At 46.9% G+C, this 22,251-nt stretch overlaps 1 pseudogene; it reads right to left on the bottom strand.

The window, feature by feature from the left end:
* Nucleotides 1-856: 856 nt before the first annotated feature.
* Nucleotides 857-968, bottom strand: LOC138260551 (U2 spliceosomal RNA; annotated as a pseudogene).
* Nucleotides 969-22,251: the final 21,283 nt, after the last annotated feature.

Here is a 22,251-nt window from a genome sequence, read left to right as displayed (position 1 = left end):
CTTCTTTCCTTGGAAGAACTCCCAATACTTCCTATAGAGGGTTTGGGTGATGAAGATCAGACGGAAAATCCATCCAGATGCAGAATCTTGGCAGCTCAGCACCTCCTCCCCTGCGATCTCTGCTGGCCAAACAACCTTGTCTAAGAAAATGTCCCTCTCTAGCGTGGGTCCCTTCTTATCCTTCACCTCCAACGCATGACCTGGGCATGCCCACGGTGAGGTTGTACCGATTGAAGGGTTCAGGGGCTGTCCCTGGTCTGGTCCCCTCCTCGCTCTTTCCCCTACCCCCTGGTTTGGCAGCTTTGGGGGTTTCAGGTTTCCCCTTCTTTGGCCCTGGTGCCTTCTGTTCACCACCCTTCCCAGTGCTGGTGCTCGTATTTGGGGGGTTCACCTTACTTGCCTCCTTGCTGCCTACCCCAGGGGGGTTGGGCTTTGGGGCTTCCACTGGGGGATGCGTTCAGTACTGGGCACTGGGGTGCAAGTGTCCATTTTGTCTACCATGGGTGCCACGGTTGCCCTAGGTGCTACCTCTTGGCTGCAGGTCTCTCTGGGTTACCTCAGGGTTGCCGGTATGCCTGTAGGTATTACCTGTTCTGTACCAACAAATAGACTGCAACTGTTTGTAGTGCAAGAAACACTGCACAGTCACTCCCAAGAGCTAAGGTAAGGGTTATAAGTGTTACTACCTAAGCATAGATCCCCTGTCCAGAGGTCTTGGGTGCTAACAGGCCTATGAAGGATGTTAGGAGGGGTTTATGCCTCCAGCATTAATCCACCCAAACACCAGGAAAGCAAACTGACACCAGCATGATGGTGTCCTTTCTTCTCTCCTTAGAGATAAGTGAGCCTTGTCCGGTTAATGTGCATGCATTCGCATATACAATACAAATTTATTTCGAAGACAAGGTCGCAGATTCGGTAAAGAATAGATACTACACTTGATCTTAGCCAAAAGGCTGAGAAGCAGACTCCAATAATTGAATGTGTTGCTGGCTCAGCTTACTTGAGCTTTCAGGACTTTTGTTCTTCCCTGAAAGTTGCGGCGATTGTTGGATTTTAATTCCCTTTAAGGCAGTCCTCGAACGTGTGGATTTTTCCAATCATGGGTCTACAGATTTTAAATTACATGTTTTTTGTAATAGAAAGCGGCAGGGCTTTTTTTCCATCCAGATATATGATACAAGTAACTTTACACCTACAACAAGCCAGGACTATTGGCTTTATCAATTGGTGTTAGTTGTAAGATAAACAATGGCTTTGTGGTATAAAATATTTAAAATGCTTTGTGACACAATGAGACTGTGAAATAACTGTAACAAGTCCCTTTGAAGTTACATCAAAACCGTGAAGGGTGGTTCTGCTGCTGAGTTAAGATTTTTTTTTCACCCTGAGGATGAGGGCAAAAAAGGAAAGCCCAATAGGGACCCATTTCAGCACCGGCTTTTTAGAACTGCCGGTGCTGAGCCCCGGCGGGACCAGGCCCACTTAAATCCCTAAAAAAGTGGTTTCTATTTGTCTTTCCAGATCCCTTATTACAGCCCCTATTCACCAGGGAAAATGAAATCCTAAATCTAACGGAACTTGTAGCAAGCAAGGAATGATGTGTCATCGGAAGCAAGCAGAGTTCATCCAAGTAGTTTACGTTGGTGCAGAACGCTCACACAGCCCTCAAATTTTACCTCAGTTTCCCGAACAGTCTCAGTTCTTGAATTTAGCAATGTGAGGTCTAGAAATGTACCACAACAATGTCCTGGATTCTACAAAACAGAGGCACCCCAGTTTCATATAACTGTGTTCCAGGGAGTTTTCTCACCAAGTAGAAAGTGTTTTCAGAGGTTATTCTGTTGGATTTTGCCCCGAATGGCAATATATATGGAGGATTCAAAAGGGCAACTGAACTTCAATTTAGAGTTCATCTGAGATTCATGGCCTGCAAGTCTGGCTAGGGTTAGCGCCTTGCCTTCAGCGGCACTGCTTTAACCCGCAGGATGCCCCCCACCCACACCCCTCTGTCAGGGATGAAAGGGGAATCGCTTCCCCTTTCACCACCGACCCCCCCCACCCCCCAGTGACGTCTGAGGACCTCAGCGTGCAAATTGCATGCTGACCTCATCAGAGGTCACTTCAAGTGCGATCCTGGAAGCGAAATGCTTTTTCATTTCTCTTCCAACTGGGAGGTGGGGAGGGAGAGACAAGAAAGGAAAGGAAAGCCCTTTCCTTTGCTTTCTTGTCTCTCACAGCATTTCTGCTGCCCGATTGCGATGTGATTGGGCTGCAGAAATGTCCACTAGACACCAGGGAATTTATTTTTTTGTCATATTTCAAATAAGGGGAGTGGCCCCTTGGGCAAGGGCCGCTCCCCAGGGGGCCAAATTATTTCTAGGCTATTTCTGCTCCCCCAGGGGGCAGATCGGCCTAATATTATTAGGCCATTTCTGCCCACCCCCGGAGTGGGGGGGGGGGCAGAAACTACTAGACACCAGGGATTATTTATTTTATTTCATACTTGCACATAAGGGGAGCGGCCGCTTGGGCAAGGGCTGCTTCCCAGGGAGGCAAATTATTTTTATGCTATTTCTGCCCCCCTTAGGGGCAGAGCGGCATTATATTATGAAAAACCAGTAGACACCAAGGATAAGTTTTTTTTGTTTATTTTTATTTTTTTATGTTTGGGGAGTGACCCCTTAGGCAAGGGTCGCTCCCAGGGGGCCAAAATATTTTTAGGCCATTTCTGCCCCCCCAGGGGGCAGATCGACATCATATAATTAGGCCTATCTGCCCCTGGGGGGGGGAGGGGCAGACAACATTAGACACCAGGGATTTTTTTTGTTGTTGTCATATTTCAAATAAGGGGAGTGGCCCCTTGGGCAAGGGCCGCTCTCTGGGGGGGGCAAATTATTTCTAGGCCATTTCTGCCCACCGAGGCCAGATCGGCTTAATATTATTAGACCGATCTGCCCCGGGGGGGGGGGGGGGGGACAGAAAACCACTAGACACCAGGGTTAAAACAAAATTGTTTATTTTTATTTTTTTATGTTTGGGGAGCAACCCCTTAGGCAAGGGTCGCTCCCGGGGCCAAATTATTTTTAGGCCATTCCTGCTCACCCTGAGGGGAGATCGGCCTCATATAATTAGGCCGATCTGCCCCCCAGGGGGGGCAGAAACCACTAGACACTAGGGATTATTTATTTTATTCATACTTGCGCATAAGGGGAGAAGCCCCTTGGACAAGGGCCGCTCCCCAGGGGGACAAATTATTTTTAGGCCATTTCTGCCCACAAGGGGGGGGGGTGGGGGGGCAGAAAACCACTAGACACCAGGGATAATTTGTTTGTTAATTTTTATTTTATTATGAGTGGGGAGCGACCCCTTAGGCAAAGGTTGCTCCCCTGGGGGGCAAATTGTATTTAAGCCATTTCTGCCCCCCCCCGGCGGCAGATATGCCTAATATAATTAGGCCGATCTAAACCTCTAGACACCATGTATTGGTGTGTGTGTATGTGTGTGTTTTGTTTGGGGGGACAGCCCCTCGGGCAAGGTTCGCTCCCCATGGGGGCATATTACTGTTGGCCATAACTGCCCCCCTTGGGGGCAGATTGGCCTATTTTTGGAAGGCCCATTGCCCCCCAAGGGGGGCAGAAAGCCCACCAGAGGCCAGGGAAGATTTTTTTTTAAAAGGAGATGTTTGGGGGTATGGCCATACCCCCACCTCAAATAAATGGAGCCAAAGTTGTTCTGCCCACCAGTGGGCAGAATGGGCAATTACCCCCCGATCCACACCCCGGGGGGACAGAAAGTCTACTAGATGCCAGGGAATAAAAAAAATAAAAGAAAATACTGGGGTGGTGACTACCAACCAGTATGGGCGTGGTTATGCCCCCACCCAAACTGAAGGGGCTAACAGAGTTTCAGCTCTCCCCTGCACACTAAAACATCTTATCCCATGGCAAGCAAGAGGACATTTGATTATTTTTGGTTTTTGTTTTACATTTGGGCCATGAGAGCTTGGTAACTCTCAAAATCGTCCCACTTGGAATGGTGAGTGCTGCACTTTTTTTACTTTGGGACGCTGCCATGTAGAAAAATCCACAAGACCTAGACACATCTGAAAACTAAACATCTGGTTGATTCCAGGGTGGTGAGCTTCACATGCACCCGCACCATTTCCTTACCCACAATGCCCTGCAAACGTGCAAATTTGCTGGAAAGCCCACATTTTTCCCACATTTTTGTGATGGAACCTTCCGGAATCTGCAGAAATCCACAAAATTCCTACCACCCAGCATTGTCTCATCTATAATGATAAAAATTCTGCTGACCTTGTCAGCCTAAAAATGTTTTTTTTCAAACTGCGCTTTTGGACCCACTTTGGTTCCCCCTCAATTTCGACATGCTCTTCCCTGTCACAAGCACTTGGCCCACCTACACAAGTGGATATCATTTTTACCAGGAGACTGTGGGGAACATTGGGTTGTAGGAAATTTGTCCTGGTGCGGTGATCCCATACAGAAATGTGGGAAAATGTGATTTTTTAGCTAAATTTGAGGTTTGCGAGGATTCTGGGTAAGAAAACATTGGGGGATCCACGCAAGTCACACCTCCCTGGACTCCCTCGGGTGTCTAGTTTTCAGAAATTCTGGGTTTGGTAGGTTTCCCTAGATGACTGCTGAGCCCAGGACCAACAACGCAGGTGCCCCCCTGCAAAAACAGGTAGATTTGTATTTGATAATTTTGATGGGTCCAGATAGTGTTTTGGGGGCATTTCCTGTTGCGAGCACAAGGCCTACCCACACAAGTGAGGTACCATTTTTATCGGGAGACTATGGGGAACGCTGGGTGAAAGGAAATTTGTGGCTCCTCTCAGATTCCAGAACTTTCTGTCACCGAAATGTGAGGAAAAAGTGCTTTTTATCCAAATTTTGAGGTTTGCAAAGGATTCTTGGTAATAGAACCTGATAAGGGCTCCACAAGTCACCCCATCTTGGATTCCCCTAGTTGTCTAGTTTTAAAAAATGTACAGGTTTGGTCGGTTTCCCTAGGTATCGGCTGAGTTAGATGGCAAAATTCACAGGTTGGCACTTTGCAAAAAACACCTCTGTTTTCTTTGGGAAAATGTGATGTGTCCACGTTGTGTTTTGGGGCATTACCTGTCGCGGGCAGTAGGCCTAGCAACACAAGTGAGGTATAATTTTTATCGGGAGACTTGGGGAAACGCTAGGTAGAAGGAAATTTGTGGCTCCTCTCAGATTCCAGAACTTTCTGTCACCGAAATGTGAGGAAAAAGTGTTTTTTTTAGCCACATTTTGAGGTTTGCAAAGGATTCTGGGTAACAGAACCTGGTAAGAGCCCCACAAGTCACCCCATCTTGGATTCCCCTAGGTCTCTAGTTTTAAAAAATGCACAGGTTTTGTAGGTTTCCCTAGGTGCCGGATGAGCTAAAGACCAAAATTCACAGGTAGGCACTTTGCAAAAAACTCCTCTGTTTTCTGTGGAAAAATGTGATGTGTCCACGTTTTGTTTTGGGGCATTTCCTGTCGCGGGCACTAGGCCTAACCACACAAGTGAGGTATCATTTTTTCGGGAGACTTGGGGGAATGCTGGGTGGAAGGAAATTTGTGGCTCCTCTCAGATTCCAGAACTTTCTGTCACCAAAATATGAGGAAAAAGTGTTTGTTTTTGCCAAATTATGAGGTTTGCAAAGGATTCTGGGTAACAGAACCTATTGAGAGCCCCACAAGTCACCCCATCTTGGATTCCCCTGGGTCTCTAGTTTTCAAAAATGTACAGGTTTCCCTAGGTGCCAGCTGAGCTAGAGGCATAAATCCACAGGTGCACACTTTGCTAAAAAACACTTTTGTTTTTTTGGGGAAAATTAGAATGTGTCCACGTTGTGTTTTGGGGTATTCCCTGTTGCGGGCGCTGGGCCTACCCACACAAGTGAGGTACCATTTTTATCGGGAGACTTGGGGGAACATAGAATAGCAAAACAAGTGTTATTGCCCCTTGTCTGTCTCTACATTTTCTTCCTTCCAAATATAAGACAGTGTGTAAAAAATACATCTATTTGAGAAATGCCCTGTAATTCACATGCTAGTATGGGCACCCCAGAATTGAGAGATGTGCAAATAACCACTGCTCCTCAACACCTTATCTTGTGCCCATTTTGGAAGTACAAAGGTTTTCTTGATACCTATTTTTCACTCTTTATATTTCAGCAAATAAATTGCTGTATACCCGGTATAGAATGAAAACCCACTGCAAGGTGCAGCTCATTTATTGGCTCTGGGTACCTAGGGTTCTTGATGAACCTACAAGCCCTATATATCCCCACAACTAGAAGAGTCCAGCAGACTTAACGGTATATTGCTTTAAAAAATCTGACATTGCAGGAAAAAGTTGCAAAGTAAAAGGTAGAGAAAAGGGGCAGTTTTTTTCTCCTCAATTTCAATATTTCTTTTATTTCAGTTGTTATTTTCTGTAGGAAACCCTTGTAGGATCTACACATATTACCCATTGCTAAATTCAGCATTTCGTCCACTTTTCATAAATGGTTAGCTCTCTGGGATCCAGCATTGGTTTCACACCCATTTCTGTCACTGACTGGAAGGAGGCTGAAAGCACAAAAAATCATAAAGATGGGGTATGTCCCAGTAAAATGCCAAAATTGTGTTGACAAATTGGGATTTCTGATTCAAGTCTGCCTGTTCCTGAAAGCTGGTGTGTTTAGTACTGCAAACCCTTTGTTGATGCCATTTTCAGGGAAAACCACAAGCCTTCTTCTGCAGCCCTTTTTTCCCATTTTTAAAAAAAAAAACGAATTTTTCACTGTCTTTTGGCAAATTTCTTGGTCTCCTGCAGTGGAACCCACAAAGTCTGGGTACCTCTAGAATACCTATGATGTTGGAAAAAAAGGATCACATTTGGAATGGGTAGCTTATGAAAACAAAAAGTTATGAGGGCCTAAGCGCGCCCTGCCCCAAAAAGCCAAAAAAAGCCTGGCACCTGAGGGGGAAAAGGCCTGGCAGCGAAGGGGTTAAGACCCAATCATTTAGGTCATCGGACTAGCAGGCTTGGACTGGCCAATTTGGTAATTTGACAGTGCAAGAAACTTCTTTCTGACAGATCAGTGTGTGGGCTAGTTCTGTGGTGTAGTGAGGCAGGTTTCTGCTGTGAACATGTTTGTATGACTAGGATGTAGCAGTATACCGCATAATAGAAGCAATGGTAGGTTACACTGGGCCCCAGAGCAGCCCTAGCTGGGCATCTCACCTAGTATTAAAAAAGTCATTATGTCTGTTAGAAATGGGGTTTCTGGTTGACTTTAGTATGTAACGCAGTCAGATGGAAACCACCACTCTAGTCAGGGCAAGTAAGTTACACACCAAAGATAACCTGTGCTCACCCCCTGGTAGCTTGCCGTAGTAGTAGTAGTCAGGCTTATTCTCAGAGGCAATGTGTAAAGTGTTTGCAAAACACACCAGTGACAAAAAGAGACTCCACACAGGACTACATAAATAATATAGTATATTGTAACTAGATATATTGACCAGAAATAGCATGGGTCATAAGTACTATGCAAATATGACAATAACTAAAATTTGTTAACTGTTATTCTGAGTAATGTCATAATCACCAGTGACATATGACACATTATCAGTGAATATTCATGCCTTGTCCTCTGCTACAAAATACACACATGAAACTTGATATCTGTGCACATTTTGCAATAGCTGAGTAATACTCATTACTCTGACAAAAACAACATCCAATAACCTTTAAGGCATGAAATGCAACAGATAATGAACAAAACACACCAATTACCAATTACCTTTATAAGTACATAATCACAATGAAATTACAGTACACAGAACCCCTGCACTCCTACAGAATGTGATACAGTAATCAGGCAGACCGGAGGCCGCAGGAGTACCTGCGCGCCTACTCATGTGTTAGGGTAATTTCCCCGTGGTCAGACTCAGAGTGGGATCCCCGTAGGGGACTCCACCTGCAAGACCAGCCCCAGCAAGAATCGAGGCCCACAGGTATGGTCCAGTGGGTGTGGGCATGCCCACACTGTAGCTGGTGTCGGAGAGACCCCGCATGCAAGTTGGACCGGGGCAGCTATGCGGTACCTGCAACCAGACCACTGCCACAGGGGGTGTCTCCTTGACCCTGTCAGCTGGGTGCTCAGCTAGCCGTATCTCCACTGGCAGGAGGGGCAGCTTTGAGGGAGATTCTCCCTGCAATGGATGTTGCCAGGCTGCTGCTGATGAGGGAGAGCCACTAATGCGATTCTTAAGCAAGGTGTCTCCCCCCTCAACATGCAGTACTGGTTCAGGAAGGGGCTTCCCTGAGGGGGGAGGGGTTCCACTGGTCAGCTAGCAAGGTGGGTAGGCAAGGAGAGGGTGCCTCAGGATGGCACTTATATCTAAGGAGTGGTACATCACAGCCCCCTTGTTGTAGGCCACACTGGATGGTTACCTTGCAGTTGGCTGGGATGCAGTGCAGCTCCCTCTGTCAGAGACCAGGCGGGGCCACAACCCCAGGGTATCGCTCATCACTGGGACACAAGGACATGCGCTGGCCCTGGGAAATAAAGAGTGCCTGACACGCGCTGGAGGCAGCCAAGGAAAAGAAAGAGAATGAAGCACTCTACATGTGCTTAAAGCAAATTAAGTGCTCCTCATGCACCAGGGCGAACATAAAGTGCTCACCAAGTGCTATGGGCCAGAAAGGAAAAATGATGCGTATTCCCTGCACTGGGTGCCAAAATAGTGGAAAATGAAGCACTCCCCAGGCACTATAATTGTAGAGACCAGGAGCACAACCAGCACCCACCACACACTGGGCTTCCTGGTAGAACACTGGAGAAGGGGAAGGACAAGGCAGACAGCAGTATGCAGACAGACCAGCATGACCAGTACAGCAATCCTGATGGCAATCTCTCCAGGCAGCGCCTCAGTTGGGGAACAGAGACAGGGAGCAGCTGGCAGCAGAGCAACAATCAGAAAAGCAATCCAGTGAGTCCTTTATGTCTCCTAGAAAATCGTAGGTAGCAAAGCAACAGCAAAAAAGAAGCCCAGATGAGTCCTTCGTGCAGTGCAGCAGTCCTTCTGACAGAGGTTCAGTCCCAGTTCCAAAGGTGCTCTAAAACATGGAGTCAGAGTCCCTGTACTTATACTCAAAAATGTCTTTATTCAAGGGGTGACTTCAAAGGAACACTTTCAAGTGTGACACAATCCCTTTCAATCCAGTCCTGGCTCCATACATCAGTAGAGGGTAAATCAGCTCATTGTGTGAGGCAGGGATGCAACCTATTGACATGTAAGCGCACCCGCCTCCATCTCTCCCAGTCAAGGAAGACTATCAGTATGCAGATGGATGTACATGTCTCTCCTGTCACACCCAGCCCCTTCTACATTGTGGTTGTCCAGAAAGTATGCACAAAGTGTAACTGCCACTCTGCCCTAGACGTGGATTAGAGTCAGGCTGTAAAACACTAGGGTGCAGATGTAAGAAAAGTGACGCTGCACACAGTGCTGCAACACTTTTCTTGCGCCTTTAGTGCCCCCCTACTGCCACCATGTGTGCACCGAATTTGAAATACAGCGCACCATGGTGCAGGGTAGGGGCAATAGCATTGAAATTGTTGACACTATTGATGTAATGTTCAGTGTTAGAGCCAACATTTTTGGCACTAACGTTGAACAGTACATAGTGACCCATTATAAATAACAGTGTGCCCCTTTTAACTCCCGCTCTGAGCAGACGTTAAAAATCCTGCAAAAAATGACGCGAAGAAATCTTGTCGCAAAAAATGGCTCAAGGGGTTACAAAGTGGCACAATTCATGCATTTCACCACTTTGTAAATCTGGTGTGGCGATTTTGGCCTTGATGGGCCATATTAGCATTAAAAAAAGGATGTTAATATGGTGCAAGGAGGCGCTAGGCTCTCAGAAATCTAGGTCTAGAGTTATAAGCACAGAGAAATGCCCACTTTCAAAAAGTGGCATCTCTAAAATAGTAATGTAAAATCCAGCTACACCAGAATGCAGGATGTTTCACTACAATCCGAAACATAACAAATATGCCCATGCTATTCATTTCAGATCAGAAATTGCAATTATAAAAATTATAAGGGAATTCCCAATGCTAACCTATGAGAGAAGCAACCCTCACAGTAGTGAAAAGCAAAATAGGCTGTTTGTAACTACCAGGACATGAAAAATTGAAAAGTATGTGTCCTACCTTTTACATAAACAGAACCCTGCCCAAAGGGCTATCAAGGGCTTACCTTAGGGGTGACATAGGTTTGATAAAAGGGGAGTTTAGGCCTTGGCAAATAGTTTGAAATGCCAGGTCAATGTGGCAGTAAACTGCACACACAGGCCATACAGTGGCAGGCCTAAGCCAGGTTTGAAAGGCTACTTCTATGGGTGGCACAACCAGCACTGCATGCCCACTAGTAGCATTTAATTTACAGTCCCTGCCCCTGTGTATAGGTGCAAGTTATAGTTACCTTAGGGCATGAGTTTTAGTTACTTGAAAAAAATCTAACGATAACTGCTGAATTTCTATGGTTTTGTAAATTCAGAACCTAACTATAACATCACTATAACCTTTGGTTTTTTTCAGTGAATCTCTATGTTTTTTTTAACGCATAGTAATTTTAATTGACCTTGCACCAATCACTACCTTCTCTCGTACGCAGTAGGGGTTGACCACAAGGGCTGGCCTGCAGCCAGTCCCTGCAGCCAACCCCCCTAACCACCCAACCCAATGTTGTGCACGGCCCTTTGTGCATGCACGGCGGAAGTAAGCCATAGCCTCTGTGGTGTGAAAATAGGTGTGAGAGGCTGTATCTGGGGGAAAGAGTGGCTGTCAGAGTGTCTAGGAGTGCGTACATCTGTGTTTTAGTGGGTGCATCAGTATGTGCGTGAGTCTGTGAGTGGGTGCATCAGGGTGTGAGTGGGTGTGTGACGGTCTGAGTGGGTGTGTGAGTGTGTAACTGAGTGGGTGAATGAGGGTCTGACTAGGGCTGTGAGAGAGTGCATGAGGGTCAGTGAGTGGCTACTTGAGTGTCTGAGTGGGTGTGTGAGTGGGTGCTTGAGTGTCTGAGTGGTTCTGAGAGTGGGTGAGCAAGTGTCTGTGTGGGTGTGTTAGTGGGAGAATTGACTGAAAGAGAGAGAAAGAAAGTGAGAGGGACAGAGATAGAGTTTTTTAGGCTTTGATGTCTGATATACTTAGAATTAGTTATTTGTCTCCAACTTAAAATAAAAACCAGTATCTGTTTTTTTTTTTTATGTAATCTTTTTTATATTTAAAAAAATGAAAATCAGGCCATCTGGACTCAAACTCTCATAGCTCAGTGTGAAGGTCTTCAATCTTCACACTGAGCTACGGGGTTTATTTTTTTTCTAGCCCTCTATGGGCTTTCATATTATTTATGTAAAATAAAATAAATATCAAAAGCCTTTTAGAAGCTTTCTGGCACTGCTGGGGAAGCCTTCAGGGCTTCCCTGTGGTCCCTATATTTATTTTTAATAAGTGTCTTATTTTTTAATTTAAAACAAATAAAACACCCTTTACAAGCTACCTGGCGCTGTGGGGGAAGCCTTAAGGCTTCCCTCACAATGCCATTGCTTCAGCAAGCATGGAGCTGCTTTGAGAGCAGCTCCGTGCTTGCTGAAGCATTTCATCTCTTATGACAGTGGGACCTGCTTTAAAGGTCCTGCTGTCACAACCCTAAGTGTTTGCTGTGGCTTGGCTGCAGCACTGTAGTGCTGCAGCCAAGTCACAGCAAACAGTTATATCCCAGGGGGTAGGCTCACCGGAAATTGCAGGAGCTGACTCTTGGGGGTGGCGATCCCCAGGGTCATCAGTGTCTTCACACTTGAACAAGATGGTTGTGGTTAAAAAGTGTTGACTGTTTATAACTAAATAAACAGCTATGTCTGCCAGGGAGTGCTTCCCATTATTTTGTTTTCTCAATTATCTGGAGTTGGTCTAAGCTCCTGGGACCACCTGCCCGGATGGTGTGCTACCTTTTGTACACTGAGTTGGAGAAAAGTAGGATAGCAGTGGCATGCCCGCTGCTAAGGGAGGAAACCTGAAGTGTGGACTACAATTGGACTTCTACATCAAAAGAAAGAAGAATTTGGGTAGAGCGCTGGATCGACGCATCGGAGGATATCGGAGGTACAGCAGTCTCCTCATTTGAGTAAAAACATTTATTTCTTTGCAAATCAGTCAACAAATGAGAGCGTCCCCTTTATGGAGATGACTCGCTTTGAAACTCGTGGAGCCGCAGAGTGAAACAAGGGGCACTGGCAGTGTTGTTATATTGCTGGTTACATTGTAAACAATTTGCTCCATTCATTGAAAGTTCTTTGAATATTGCTTTGGAGAAATTATTTGAAAAAGTGAACTTGGCTTTCTAAGGTTGGAACTAAAGAGCCGCAGGCAGTGCTTGAAATGGAAAAATTAAAGTGCCGGTACTCTGTGCCAGAGTACCTGCTTGTTCCTGAGAAGTGCCGGTACTCTCCTATTAAAAGTATTACGTTTTTCTTGAAATGTGCCGGTACTCTCCCTCTCAAAATAAAAAAGTGCCGGTACTCAGTACCGGACAGTACCGGCCCATTTAAAGCACTGGCCGCAGGTATATGAAGACTAATAAAGTGCCATTAAATGTTATACAAGTACATTAATATCGTTCTCGAAGAAAGGATCAGTGTATGAACAAATAATTAAATTAAAGTGTTTGATCCAACACATGTCTATACATTACGTGGTAGTAATATTGTTTTGGAAGACTAGTATGAGTCTACGCAGTGAATTGGGTTGCCGTAGCAGTTGTTGTGATACAATCTTGGCTACATTGTAAAGAATGTGTTCTAGCCTTCTATCCTGAAACTTTCTATCCAATGAGATTTCATAAAAGCGGACACGGCATTTTAAGAAAAGAAAAACTTGACTTAAAGGAGCAAAATGGTCTTGATGACATAAAATACGAACAGGTGTTACTGTGGCATTCTTAGTGACATCAATTAGAAATATTTAACGACTTAACGAACATGTCTCTTTGAAAAAACATAATTATCTTGGATGTGACTAACTATGAACAGTTATTTTACTAATGTTGAAACGAAAAAGACTCAGTAAATAAATACAGCTTTGGGAGCAACATTGTATCGGAAAAAGCATGAGTGACAAACGTGGATTAAATAATTAATACTGTGAACAGTTGTTTCATTTAAAATATAAGAAAAAGTTCTGTTTAAAAACTACAGCGAATATGCTTCAATGGCTATATGTCTAAAGAAGAAAAAGATCTTTAAAGCAAGAACATGATTACAGAAAACAAGTGAAGGAACTGTTCTATGTTGAATAATAATAAAGAAACTAAGAAGGGACAAATTGCATACATATATTGTGGCGAATCTACAATTGAGTAAAATAGCATATGTGTAGAAAAAAAGTGAATTAAAATAAGTGAAAGTCCTTCCATAACAATACAAAATGCTAGCAGCAAAAATAATTAAAGGTCAAAAAGAAGCAGAGACATGTTTCAGGAGTGATAGGAATGGAGAGAAAACAACAGAAATGAAGTCAAAGGAAATTATTTTCCCAAATGGAAAAAAGTAAAGAAAAGAAACCAATAAAAGCTGGGAAGTTATCACCTTAAAAAAGTATTTGGAAGTGGATAGAGTTCTGAGGGGTTTCAGGATATTTGTAATGCAAAATCATCCAGAGACATCCTCAGAGCTATTACAAGAATGGGGACAGAATAACATGGAGTGTCCAAAGAACATGGTTAGAATACTAAGATGCGAAAAAAGATTTGGAAGTATTAAATACCGAATTAAGGGATTTGGAGAACAAAATATCACAACAGGCGAATTAGAAAAAGGTGGAGAAAAGGCGAAAAGATTTGGACATAAAGCTGGATAAACATGAGGATGAAGATAAAAAGCAAAAACAACGAAAATTCCAGAGAGATGAAAATTATTATGCTCAAGGTAAAATTTACACATTTGCAAGGAGATTTGATATATTAAAACAACAAAGAAATCAGGGTCAACTAATGACTGCACAACAAAGTAAGAGCTCATTATCGTCACTTGAGTGCACTAGCGGATCAGAAAGAGTAAGAAATGAGCAAATGCTGATTTCAATGTCAAGAAAAACAACATTGGCAGAGGCAATGCAATTAGTTTTTTTTAGATCAGAAAACCAGGGTAAAAGGGAACAATGGTGGTCAAGAAAGAAACAGAGGAAGAATAAAAGGAACAGAAGAACGGGAAGAAGGTTCAGGAAGAGCCTACCCCCTTCACACCAGGAAAAAATACATTTGGAGAAAAAATGTACAAAGCTTTTTTCTCGTCACAAACGGCCCGATTCACAGAATCAGGCCGCTTGCGACAAGAAAAAAGCATTTTGCGATGTACATAGCCTTTTTTGCGATTCGGTAATTTATTTACCGAATCGCAAAAATGATTTGCGAGTCGCAATTTGGAAGGGGCGTTCCCTTCCTAATTGTGAGTTGCAGTGCGATGTAGGATTGTTTTGTAACCGTGAATGCGGTCACAAAAGAATTGCAGTGAGAACCAATTTGAAATTGGTGCTAACCCATTCGCAAACGGAAAGGAGTCCCCATGGGACCCCTTCCCCTTTGTGAATGGTAGCAAAAATACTTTTTCAGAGCAGGCAGACTTTTCATTTTTGTGTTTGAAATTCATCTTGTTTTCCTTTAAGGAAAACGGACTGCATTTAAAAAAAAAAAAAATTCACAGACATGGTGCCCTGCTGTCTCCATCAGGCCACCATCCCTGTGCGTGCAGCCATTCCAAATGGGTTGCAAATTGCAACCTACCTCATGAATATGAATGAAGTAGGTCATTTGCGACCCCGTTGAGAATCACAAACAGTGTGAAGTACACTGTTGTACATATGGTTTTGAGGCTCGCAATATGGGGTTGTACATCTGGGCCTTAGTAGTAAATAGCTCAAATTACACTTTAACACCTTTGGAACATAAAGGCCCTCATTCTGACCTTGGCGGGCGGCGGAGGCCGCCCGCCAAAGTCCCGCCGTCAGGTTACCGTTCCGCGGTCGAAAGACCGCGGCGGTAATTCTGACTTTCCCGCTGGGCTGGCGGGCGGTCGCCTTCAGACCGCCAGCCAGCCCAGCGGGAAAGAGGCTTCCACGATGAAGCCGGCTCGGAATCGAGCCGGCGGAGTGGAAGCTGTGCGACGGGTGCAGTTGCACCCGTCGCGTATTTCACTGTCTGCGCAGCAGACAGTGAAATACATGTAGGGGCCCTCTTACGGGGGCCCCTGCAATGCCCATGCCAGTGGCATGGGCACTGCAGGGGCCCCCAGGGGCCCCGCGACCCCCCCTACCGCCATCCGGATCTCGGCGGTCCGACCGCCGGGATCTGGATGGCGGTAGGGGGGGTCGGAATCCCCGCGGCGGTGCAGCAAGCTGCGCCGCCGCAGAGGATTCAATGGGGCCGCGGTACACTGGTGGGACCCCGCCAGTGGTGCCGGTCCGACCGCGGCTTTACCGCCGCGGTCGGAATCCCCATTGGAGCACCGCCGGCCTGTCGGCGGTGCTCCCGCGGTCCTCCGCCCTGGCGGTCAAAGACCGCCAGGGTCAGAATGACCACCAAAGTGTTGAATAAGGGCCTCTCCTTCTGTCCAGAAATGCACTTTAATGAAGTAGATACAAAGATAGATTTATACAAATTTACCAGGAAATTGTAGCTAATAAAAAATCATGAACAGAATCCAAAAAAGGAGAAAGAAGAAACAATTTATCAATCTAACCAAGTGCGGGTCAACCAGCTACCTGACTTAACAACAGTCTTGGAACTACAGGGTCCTGAGGGAATAGAAGATATGACTAATACACAGCTATTACAATATTTGATATAGATACAGACAGACACAGATATAGTGAATTCAAACCAAAGTCTAAATTGTGTCCAATGTTACCACCAGGAAACACAATTGACTTATTTCATGAGTTAGTGAGGAAAGATTTGGGAAAAATGAAAAAGGTAGAAAATAAAGGTAGATCTGAGAACTTATCTTGAGAGGAAAGACCACCACTCCAGACATTGAAAGATAACTCGGCTATCATCTTCAAACCTGCGGATAAAGGAGGGAATATAGTAATTTGGGATAAAGACACATACATCATCGATGCAATGTGACAACTAAATGATACAGATTGCTACATTAAGTTACCATACAATCCAGTTGTCAATTAAAAAAGATATTGACAAAAAATTGAAACTATGGCACACAGACCTACTGATTAATGGCAATTAATTTACATTTTTGGAAGTGGATTATCCTGTATTACCAACTGTAAGGAAATGGCTCCCTGTTGCAGTTACCCCCCACTTTTTGCCTGATACTGATGCTGACTTGACTGAGAAGTGTGCTGGGACCCTGCTAACCAGGCCCCAGCACCAGTGTTCTTTCACCTAAAATGTACAATTGTCTCCACAATTGGCACAACCCTGGCACCCAGGTAAGTCCCTTGTAAATGGTACCCCTGGTACCAAGGGCCCTGATGCCAGGGAAGGTCTCTAAGGGCTGCAGCATGTCTTATGCCACCCTAGGGACTCCTCACTCCGCACAGACACACTACTTGCCAGCTTGTGTGTGCTGGTGGGGAGAAAATGACTAAGTCAACATGGCACTCCCCTCAGGGTGCCATGCCAACCTCACACTGCCTGTGGCATAGGTAAGTCAGCCCTCTAGCAGGCCTTACAGCCCTAAGGCAGGGTGCACTATACCACAGGTGAGGGCATATGTGCATGAGCACTATGCCCCTACAGTGTCTAAGCAAAACCTTAGACATTGTAAGTGCAGGGTAGCCATAAGAGTATATGGTCTGGGAGTCTGTCAAAAACAAACTCCACAGCTCCATAATGGCTACACTGAATACTGGGAAGTTTGGTATCAAACTTCTCAGAATAATAAACCCACACTGATGCCAGTGTTGGATTTATTAACAATTTCACACAGAGGGCATCTTAGAGATGCCCCCTGTATTTTACCCAATTGTTCAGTGCAGGACTGACTGGTCTGTGCCAGCCTGCTGCTGAGAGACGAGTTTCTGACTCCATGTGGTGAGGGCCTTTGTGCTCTCTGAGGACAGAAACAAAAGCCTGCTCTGGGTGTAGGTGCTTCACACCTCCCCCTGCAGGAACTGTAACACGTAGCATTGAGCCTCAAAGGCTCAGGCTTCGTGTTACAATGCCCCAGGGCACTCCAGGTTGTGGAGATGCCCGCCCCCTGGACACAGCCCCCACTTTAGCGGCAAGTCCAGGAGAGATAATGAGAAGAACAAGGAGGCGTCACTGGCCAGTCAGGACAGCCCCTAAGGTGTCCTGAGCTGAGGTGACTCTGACTTTTAGAAATCCTCCATCTTGCAGATGGAGGATTCCCCCAATAAGATTAGGGATGTGCCCCCTCCCCTCTGGGAGGAGGCACAAAGAGGGTATAGCCACCCTCAAGAACAGTAGCCATTGGCTACTGCCCTCCCAGACCTAAACACACCCCTAGATCGAGTATTTAGGGGCCCCCAGAACCAAGGAAGAGAGATTCCTGCAACCTAAGACAAAGAAGGACTGCTGAGCTGAAAAACCTGCAGAGAAGACGGAGACACCAACTGCTTTGGCCCCAGCTCTACCGGCCTGTCTCCCCACTTCTAAAGACACTGCTCCAGCGACACGTTCCACAGGGTCCAACGAGCTCTGAAGCCTCAGAGGACTGCCCTGCATCTAGAAGGACCAAGAACTCCCGAGGACAGCGGCTCTGTTCCACAAAGACTGCAACTGTACAACAAAGAAGCAACTTTGAAACAACACACGTTTCCGGCCGGAAGCGTGAGCCTTTGCACTCTGCACCCGACGCCCCGTCTCGACTTGTGGAGAACAAACACCACAGGGAGGACTTCCCGGCGACTATGAGACCGTGAGTATCCAGAGTTGAGCCCCCACAGCGACACCTGCAGAGGGAATCCCGAGGCTCCCCCTGACTGCGACTGCCTGCTTTAAAGACCCGACACCTGGTAAAGACACTGCACCCGCAGCCCCCAGGACCTGAAGGATCCGACCTCCAGTGCAGGAGCGACCCCCAGGTGGCCCTCTCCCTTGCCCAGGTGGTGGCTACCCTGATGAGCACCCCCTTGCCTGCCTGCATTGCTGAAGAGACCCCTCGGCCTCCCATTGAAACCTATTGCGAACCCGACCCTTGTTTGCACACTGCACCCGGCCGCCCCCGTGCCGCTGAGGGTGTACTTTTTGTGCTGACTTGTGTCCCCCCCGGTGCAATACAAAACCCCCCTGGTCTGCCCTCGGAAGACGCGGGTACTTACCTGCTGGCAGACTGGAACCGGGGCAACCCCTTCTCCATTGAAGCCTATAGGTTTTGGGCACCACTTTGACCTCTGCACCTGACCGGCCCTGAGCTGCTGGTGTGGTAACTTTGGGGTTGCCCTGAACCCCCAACGGTGGGCTACCTTGGACCCAACTTTGAACCCCGTAGGTGGTTTACTTACCAGCAAAACTAACAAACACTTACCTCCCCCAGGAACTGTTGAAAATTGCACTGTGTCTAGTTTTAAAATAGCTATATGCCATTTGTGGGAAAACTGTATATGCTATTTTGCTAATTCAAAGTTCCTAAGTGAAGTACCTTTCATATAAAGTATTGTTTGTAAATCTTGAACCTGTGGTTCTTAAAATAAACTAAGAAAATATATTTTTCTATACAAAAACCTATTGACCTGGAATTGTCTCTGAGTGTGTGTTCCTCATTTATTGCTTGTGTGTGTACAACAAATGCTTAACACTACCCTCTGATAGGCCTACTGTTCGACCACACTACCACAAAATAGAGCATTAGAATAATCTCTTTTTGCCACTATCTTACCTCTAAGGGGAACCCTTGGACTCTGTGCATACTATTCCTTACTTTGAAATAGTGCATACAGAGACAACTTCCTACATTGGTGCATCAGCGGTGGGGTACAAGACTTTGCATTTGCTGGACTACTCAGCCAATACCTGATCACACGCCTAAATTCAAAAAATTGTCATTAGAAACTGATTTTTGAAATTTGAGATATTTTTCTAAATTTTTAAAAGTCCTGCTAGGGCCTTGTGTTAGTCCCTGTTAGCATTTCTTTTAGAGTTTAAAAGTTTTGTAAAAGTTTGAATTAAGTTCTAGAGATAGTTTTAGATTCTTAAAAAGTATTCCAACTTTTAGAAACATAGGTGGTCATTACAACCCTGGCGGACGGTGTTAAAGCTGCGGAAATACCGCAAATAGGCCGGCGGACAAAAAAAGGGAATTATGACCCTGGCGGAAACAGCCAACATAGACAGCCACTTTAACACACCGCCCGCCACGGCGTACAGACAAGCAGCGATGCGGTTACCGCCAACAGACAGGCGGGAGACAATGTACCGCCCACAGTATTACAACCCGCCAATCCGCCACCTTTTCCGGGGCGGATTCACCGTGGATAAAAACACGGCGGAAGCAGCTTTTGCAATGGGAAAACGCTCACCTGAACACATCCCACGAGGAAGGAGGACACCATGGAGTCGGAATTACAAATACTCCCTGCCCTTGTCTTTCTGCTCCTCTATGACCAACAGCTACGTAGGCGCCGAAGACACCGGTGAGTACTGCATCTACGACACGGGGAGGGGGGAGGCAAAAGTTAGGGGGACACCCACCAAACACCCCCACCCCCACCCTCGCATATTACAACATACACACCAATGCATTCATAAAAATCACAAGAACAGCCCACAATCTCCCCGGAAGAATGAAAAGACAATGCGAAATTCGGTCAAACATTGTAATGTGCCAATATACATGTCATACAAAAATATACAGATATATATTTGAAAATCAGTCATAATTATATATACAATACAAAAAGTAGTGCAGATATGTACACAACAATGTCCATGCACCAACAGTCCATAAATGCATGGGTGAGGCCCACAAACGATACCTGACCACTATCGGAGAGAACACTGCCGGGGCATCAGATAGAAATACTACAGGCACCTCAGGGGGAAGGGAAGGGGGGGGCACCTCAGCCGGATGAATGCAAAGCCAGATCCACGACGGGGCTCCATGCCCATTGATGTATCCTGGGAAGTGCAAAGCCACAGTCTCTCAAGTCACTACAGTGGGTGGGTTGCCCACTGTGCCATCCTGGGGAGTGCAAAGCCACAGTCTCTCAAGTCACTACAGTGGGTGGGTTGTCCCCTGTGCCATCCTGGGGAGTGCAAAGCCACAGTCTCACAAGTCTCTACAGTGGGTGGGTTGCCCACTGTGCCATCCTGGGGAGTGCAAAGCCACAGTCTCACAAGTCTCTACAGTGGGTGGGTTGCCCACTGTGCCATCCTAAGGAGTGCAAAGCCACAGTCTCTCAACTCACTACAGTGGCTGGTTTGCCCACTGTGCCATCCTGGGGAGTGCAAAGCCACAGTCTCTCAAGTAGATGCAGTTCTCTACTGGTACTGGGTGGGACTGGTGCCCAGACTGGATGAGTCTCCCTGTGAATGTTCCTGTCCTGTCACTGTCCCAGCTGCACATGGGATAAGGATGCCTGATGTGGCGGGCTATTCATTCCTACACGGTGCTTGCCCTGTTCAGCGGTGCTTTGCCATGGCGGACTTTGCCCTGTTCAGCGGTGCTTTGCTATGGCGGTCTTTGCCCTGTTCAGTGGTGCTTTGACATGGCGGTCTTTTCCTTTGCCCTGTTCAGCGGTGCTTTGACATGGCGGTTCTGGACTGTTCAGCGGTGCTTTGCCATGGCGGTCTTTGCCCTGTTCAGCGGTGATTTGACATGGCGGTTCTGGACTGTTCAGCGGTGCTTTGCCATGGCGGTCTTTGCCCTGTTCAGCGGTGCTTTGACATGGCGGTTCTGGACTGTTCAGCGGTGCTTTGACATGGCGGTTCTGGACTGTTCAGCGGTGATTTTACATGGCGGTTCTGATACGGACATTGGTGTGTGGCATGACGATCTCTACACTGGGCATTGGTGTGTGGCATGACGTTCTTCACACTGGGCATTGGTGTGTGGCATGACGTTCTTCACACTGAGCATTGGTGTGTGGCATGACGTTCCATCATTGCCCAGCGGGGCTGTGGCAGCCGGGGCCCTCCTGGGCTGTGACTCCCGCGGTGGTCTCTGGACCAGTGACGATACTTGGGCCCTCCTGGGCTGTGACTCCGGCGGTGGTCTCTGGACCAGTGACGATACTTGGGCCCTCCTGGGCTGTGACTCCGGCGGTGGTCTCTGGACCAGTGACGATACTTGGGCCCTCCTGGGCTGAGACTCCGGCGGTGGTCTCTGGACCAGTGACGATACTTGGGCCCTCCTGGGCTGTGACTCTGGTGGTGGTCTCTGGACCAGTGACGACAGTGCTGGCGGTTGTGTCTGGACCGCCGGAAATGATGGCGCACTTCTCCGCTGTGACACTCACAACAGGCTGGGCAGACTTCCTCTGGACCTTACCCACCTTTGGTGGTGTCACAGCTGACTCACCAATCCCCTTCAAACCCATGTGAGTTGTTGTCCCACCAGGAGTCTTAACACGGTCCCGTCGTCCACTCTCCAATTTTAGAGCCTTTACAGGGGGTGGGCTGCCAGTGCCTTGGCTCCGGGTCCTACTGTCTGCCCTAGTGGCCGGCGCACTCCACAAGCCTTGAACACGCACCACTGGTATTGGAGGCTTTTTGGCTGAGGCGCTACGACAGGACTGATGAATTGGAGGGGGGGGGGCAAAAAGGTCAATTTTACACAGGGACAGTTTCTGACGAACACTGGGATGGGAAGCTGGAGGGGGTCTGGGAGTGGAGGAAGAGGAGGTGGTTGTCGGAGGTGTCACTTTAGCTGTTTTGGGTGCAGGTGCCGGTACTGGAGGCTGTCGTGAGGTGGATGGATGTTGGGTGAGTGATTGTCGGCGTTTGTGTACTTTGGGAGGGGGCGTCACAGACACACTGGGAGAGGACACAGGGGATGTGTAAATGGCAGAGGAGGTGGTGAGTGCAGGTGAGCGGCTTGTGATGCTGGGTGTCCTGGTGCGATTCATGGTGCCTGTAGATGTGGTGCATGCAGGTGTGTGTGTGGACGAGACTGGGAGGGAGGAGGGAGAAGAGGAGGAGGGGGACACAGTGGAGACAGTTGATGTTGCTGTGTCTGTAT

The sequence above is a fragment of the Pleurodeles waltl genome, chromosome 9 (genome assembly GCF_031143425.1).
Source record: "Pleurodeles waltl isolate 20211129_DDA chromosome 9, aPleWal1.hap1.20221129, whole genome shotgun sequence".
Classification (NCBI taxonomy): Eukaryota; Metazoa; Chordata; class Amphibia; order Caudata; family Salamandridae; genus Pleurodeles; species Pleurodeles waltl.
Note: the sequence above shows the minus strand (reverse complement) of the source record. Positions and strands in the feature narration are given on the sequence as shown.